We start from the raw sequence: 6,298 nt of genomic DNA on the forward strand, positions 1-6,298 counted from the left end.
AACAGATCCCACTAAATCAGAATCTCTGTAGGCGAGCCCTAGGAGTCTGCATTTTGCCAATTGCCCATATAAATTTTATATACACCAAATTTGAGAAGCAATATTATATAGAGAGAATGTGCTTCTGAGTTAGTATGAATATACTGTAGTTTCTACCAAATAATGCTGGTCCCCGAGTCTGAGTAGAACTACTTTTTCACTTTGCTCCTTAAATCTAATGAGATTGGAAATGTATTGTTGTGAATGTGTGGATTGTTTTACTGTCTCTTGTTCCCTGGTGGGTTGTGTTTATTTGTTTTTTGAGTATTTCTTCACTTGTCTAACTACATTTGAGACTAATGTTCAATTATAAGACTTAAAAATAATATGGTGAATTCCTTTAAAAATAATGTCCTTTGGAATGAGTCAAAATTTATTTGAATGACTTTCAAAAGAAAATTGAAAAACAATGTTTTCATATGTAGTAGGTTGATTTTTAAAGGCCTCAAATTCAAGTATACAAAATGAGAAATATTTTATGTATTTAATAGAATTTTACTGGTTTTTTTGTACTGCGTGACTTCTATTAGTGGAAAAGTATCTACTGCCTCAAAGAAAACCCATGGTTTCTCATGGTTTTCTGAATAAATAGTCAATCTGGAGTTCAGTAATTTCTACCTCCATCTTTTTCTCTCACTCTTTCTTGAGGGTGTTCTAAACTCAATATCAGGTAATAAATTACACACTCAAAGAAGTACTTAAAGAGAGTTTGAAGACAAGATTATTTACAGAAATATGGGCAAAGTTGAGAGATATCAGTAAGGGATGGCAAAGAGGAAGTTGTTACAACCCTATACCTAAAGATCCAACAGGAAGGGCGATATCTGGAGCTCAGGGAAAAGGAATCGTCGTATGCCGTGGAGAAAAACGTGGCCACTGCCAAAATTTGTCTTTGCAGGAACAGAGAGAGTGGGGTGAAATATGAAAGGGATAAGTGGAATATATAATAAATTACCTCACCTATTTTTTCCTTGTGACTCTTATCTTTTGTCATGCTTCTTATTGTCCAAACCCAACCATGATTCAGATGGCAGGAGAACCTGCCCAAATGCAGCAGTTCACACACCAAGCCTCTAGGTTCAAAGAAAGGCAGAAACAAATAGATCTGGAAGGATAAGCAGGGAAGGTCAGTCAAAGGCTCACATATTCTCATATAAAGAAAAGGTTGCTCAGTCTGTCATCAAACTTCTTAGTTTCTACTGTGGTATGTAATTCTCACTTTCATCATGAACTCTTACTTTCATTTTTCAGAATTTGGCTTTTGTGCCATCTATCACTGTGAACATTTAGGCATTCTACTCTCTCCTCACTGCAAGTATGCAGCACTTAGTTAACTCTGTCTTCTTGTGGTAAAAATAAAGAAACATTCAATTTCTTACAAAAGACTTGGAGAGCAGTAAGGATCTCTCCTGCACATTCATGCCCTGACATTTACTCTTGGAGCTTGCTCCTTACAGTCTCCAATGTAAGAAAATAAATCATCAGACCTTCTGAAATTAGGTTCCTCTTGAACTATTGGTCTTTTGTCATCCAATCCTGACCATCGTAGTCAGCTTGAGTAACCAGTGGGACAGGGTCAGGTCATCCTTTGTGGCCTTCAAAATTATATAATTTTCTTTAGAAAATTTCATATCATTTTATACTATACAGCTGTATCTTGTTTAAAACAAGAAATTTCTCTTATGCCACCAATTATTTTTTTCACTTGATTTTTATGGTATAAACTGTTTGTTTTGAAGAAAAATAAAAATAGAAAACTGTGATGAAACATCAAAAGTTCTTTCAAATAGATCAGCTATTGAACTTCAAAAATACCTTGGTTTAAGACTATAGTATGAGCTATGAGTTTTTGAGGTAATCTCTTAAGAAACCTGGTTAATTACTTTGCTTTCCATTGTAATCCCCAATACCCTACCACCAATGGCCCAAGCAAGAGATGCCACTAAGTTAATGGGTAGGGTTTCACAGTAGCAAGAAAATATATCATGAAAAGAAAAGCAAGTGTTATTATTTCAAAATATTGTTGTACATACATACTGCAGCAAATAGATTTGTTTTGGGAAGTTTTACTTTTAGAAATGCAGAATGGTATACACATTGAAATCTAGTGTCAAAAGAGTTTCAAGTTACGCGTCTGTTTAACTAAGTGATGATTCTCTAACAATAGAAGCTGTTTGAGTGTGCCATCACTTTACTTGTAGACCAGTATTTTACACTTAAAAATGAACTAATAATATTATATACATACATCTTCTATCTAAATATTGCAAAAACCATACCAACACCACATAAATCTTATCAACCCACTAAATTCGGCAGAGACTTGGAACATTACAAAAATAATGTTTTTATAGTTTTACCTCTCCTAAGATCAATGCTACATTTTACTATGTCTAAACTGATTGTCCAGTGAAATAAGTCCAAAAATTACAGACTTTAACTAACCATCATTATAGAAACATAAGTTACAACTGTATTTGCAAACAGGATTTGGGAGAATTTATATGTTCTTTTGAAATTATCTTTCTCAGTGCAGTAACCAAAAGAAGGTCAAAGCACGTTTACAATCTGGTACCCACAGGAGCACCACCAACACCGTGTGTTATGGTAAATGGAGGTATAAAATACATGATTTCTTCTTATTACACTATTCATTTTCTCTTCCTTGTTACCTTAGCTACAGATTTTTTCCTGTAATTATGAACAGTTAATAGGCAGTAATAAGTCTCAAAAATTTTAAGGGTTTGACTACCTGTAGTTCAAATGTGACACTGAATATTTAAGCCCCAAAGTGGGGTGGCAATGATTTGACTACTACAAATATGTTATTACAAATATAATAGCTTAACTGTTAAGTACCATATTTTTTAGACTATAAGACACACTTTTTTACCACATTTTTTGCTTCAAAAGTTTTTTCCCTATTTTCCTCCTCTAAAACCTAGGTGTGTCTTATGGTATGGACCCCAGATGCACCTCAATATAGGAAAAAAATTTGAAGCAAAACAAGTGGTAAAAAAGTATGTCTTATAGTCTGAAAAACATAGTATTTAAATTATGTGAATTATTATTGTTTTCCCAATGTTATGCAAAATGCTATAAAACCACAGCTTTAGCAACTCCACCTATATTGACTAGCAATGACAAGGCTGTGCTACTTAGAAATTCTGGAAAAGCTATAAAATTCTAAATAAAATTTTCAAAATTAAATTTGTCATGCACTTCCATTAAATAGTAACCTGTCATATATATATATAATTTGCTTACTAGAAATATCTGACTCTTTTTAATCAACTATGGATGGTATAATAAAATAAATTTAATTGGAAACTAATTTAAACATACAAAATAGTTCATGTAAGTGCTGATTGCGTGGCTCAGTTGGTTGGAGCATCATACTGAACACCAAAAGTGTGAAGATTCAATTCCTGATCAAGGCACATACCTAAGTTGTGGGTTTGACCCCAGGCAGGGCTTATATAGGAGGCAGCTGATAGATGTTTCTCTCTCACATCAATATCTTTTATCTCTCTCTCTCTTCCCCCTTCTTCTCTCTCTAAAATCAATAAAACATATCCTTAATGAAGATTAAAAATAAACAAATAATAAAATAAAATAAAATAACTCATTGAAGAATAATTTACAATACCATATATAAAGCCTAATTGTTAAAACAGCACTTTATTTTAAGAAAAGAGAAATAAAGGCATGAGAAACAATTTGGGTTCATTTGGACACTTACTGATGATTTTACAGGCATACTGGCAGGCACCATGTTGCAAAATCAATCCACTGGGTTTAGAAACAATGGTAAGATAAAATAGTGAAACTATACATGTCAGAGTTAATTGCACATTGAAAATAAAAGAAAATATTTATCAAATATCACAATAGTCTTTTAATGACTATATTTTTTAACATTAAGTGTATTGTTTTAGGAAAACTTTTTCTCTTTGAGCTTCTAATTAAATGTTTAATGTGTTAAATAATTGATAGAGAAAAATAAGTTTTGTGTTCTATAAAAATTAAAGGACTCATGAATATATCACCCTCCCCTGCCAAATCTCAAATTTGCAATGGTCTGAGAAGAAAGTAAACAGTTCACAATTTAAACAATTTATAGCATTATAAAATTTTACAGAACTCCTTTATTATCATTTTTAACAACAAAGATTACAATGACAGAAATGAATGATCAGAATATACAAATATTTGTCCAAACCTGTATTAATTGTTCTTACCATTTAATAGAGGCAACACCGATGAATATGCAATAACAATAATAAAGAAAATAAAGCACATTGAAAGTAATTATTTTAGCTTTCAAATCACATGGATTATACTATTACTAAGCTTTAAAGAAAATGTGTACAATGAGCAGTAGGACCCACAGATTGTGGCAATTATGCCAGCCAAGAAGGCTGACACTGGGATATGACGCAGTTTATCTCCATGCCAGCCAGCCATCTGAAAAGACTGGAAACAATGTAGGGCTCACAACTCAGTCAATGTCTCTATTCTTGAAATTGTAGATCATAAATGACATATTTAAGAAATTCTTTTTACTCACTCTCAAGAAGTTTTCTTGTGTCATGGGCAATCCTTAGAAGAGTTGAAGCATTGATTCTCTGGATTTTCCTACACCAATCTATTTAACTGGAATTTGAAGCTTATATTCAATATTTTTTTTAGAGAGGGAAGGGAGGGAGAAAGAGAGAGAGAAACATCAATGTGCGGTTGCTGGGGGCCATGGCCTGCAACCCAGGCATGTGCCCTGACTGGGAATCGAACCTGCAACACTTTCATTCGCAGCCCGTGCTCAATCCACTGAGCTACGCCAGCCAGGGCTATACTCAATAATTTGAATATAATTTTGTGCATTAACAGGTAGTTCTTTAAATATCCTTGCATTTGATCTGTCCATGTTTCATCCTGGAAGAGTCTCAATTTCAACTTTATTGTGCCCTCTTAGTTTGCTGGGAAATGAGGTATACATTTACCTTCTAACTTGTAAGCAACTCCAACTCTGATTTTTGGAAACAAATGCCAACATGGTAAATCCATTAGTCATATGAGGATATGTGAGCAGAATGAAGTCCAACCAGCCATGTCATGTTTCCCTTCCAGTACTTAACACCAGACCCTCCACCTGTTTTTTGTAATAATTCTCCAATTTCATTGTTTTGCTCTGTAGTGAAGGAACCAATACCAACTCTAGTTGTGTAAGCTTTCACAACTCCATACACTTCTCCAACATTTTGAGGGGGCATGCTCAATCTGATATAAACACCTCCAACTGTACAGTTTGAAGAGTTTATAAAAGATAAGTTCCAAAATCAATATCTAGTAGTACTGTATTTACCTCTTCTGCCAAGATTTTCTTTGATGGTCCATGGAGGGCCTCATATAGAAAATAAACTCCTTCCCTCACAAGTGGTTTAATCCTTTCCCTATAAACCTGAAGTTTTTGTAATTCACCTTCAATGTATATTTCCAAAATGGGGATATATAGATTTGTGTACTGTTTAGCCAGAATTTTGAACCTCTAAGAGAAACCTTTGAAATCAGAAACCAGATTGCACAAACTGAGTCCACCTGGAGTAGTTTTGGAAGAATAAACTGGGCTAATGCCTTTTGTGTGTGCTACTCAGTTTTTTTTTTCCTGCTTGTTCTTGTCTCTGTTGTTCCTGGATACTATCAGTTGCTTGATGAAAATCAATGCAAAGTGAGCTCAGTCAGATATAAGCCTTTTTTCCCAGTCTTCTAGACCTTGTCCTTTAGAATATTTTTTTCTGCTTCCTCAAATAATATGGATAATTGAATTACCACCTCATTGCCAATGAATTCAGGAATATTTAGATTAATTATTCTACTGGGTAAAAAATGAAAATTACATTCACGAAATCTGCAACAACTCTATGTGCCTCATTCTTTCCTCCCTGGTAGCACACATGATGTCAGTGTCTTGTGCCACAGATCCACCACCTTTCCCTTGACTTCATCACCCCACTGCACCCTGAGAACCACCATCACCCAGTTCCTGCCAGGGTTCACCACTGGGCAACCACAGTTCCCCTTGGAATGGGAGGATGCCACCTAATTGGTCTTGGCCAATGCTATAATGTCATGGCTCCATTGATACAAGAAGGGCTTGAAGGAGACGCAGTTAACAAGGAATGCATGACCTGAACTGCTGTCTCTCTAATTTTAATTATATTAAAGTTAACTTTCTAATCACTCTAGTAATAAATGGCAAATC

General features: G+C 34.4%; 1 pseudogene; it reads right to left on the reverse strand.

The window, feature by feature from the left end:
* Positions 1–4,966: 4,966 nt before the first annotated feature.
* On the reverse strand, positions 4,967–6,069 carry LOC123825625 (annotated as a pseudogene).
* Positions 6,070–6,298: the final 229 nt, after the last annotated feature.

This window comes from Phyllostomus hastatus, unplaced genomic scaffold (assembly GCF_019186645.2).
Source record: "Phyllostomus hastatus isolate PE091 unplaced genomic scaffold, TTU_PhHast_1.1 phas_contig_1, whole genome shotgun sequence".
Classification (NCBI taxonomy): domain Eukaryota; kingdom Metazoa; phylum Chordata; class Mammalia; order Chiroptera; family Phyllostomidae; genus Phyllostomus; species Phyllostomus hastatus.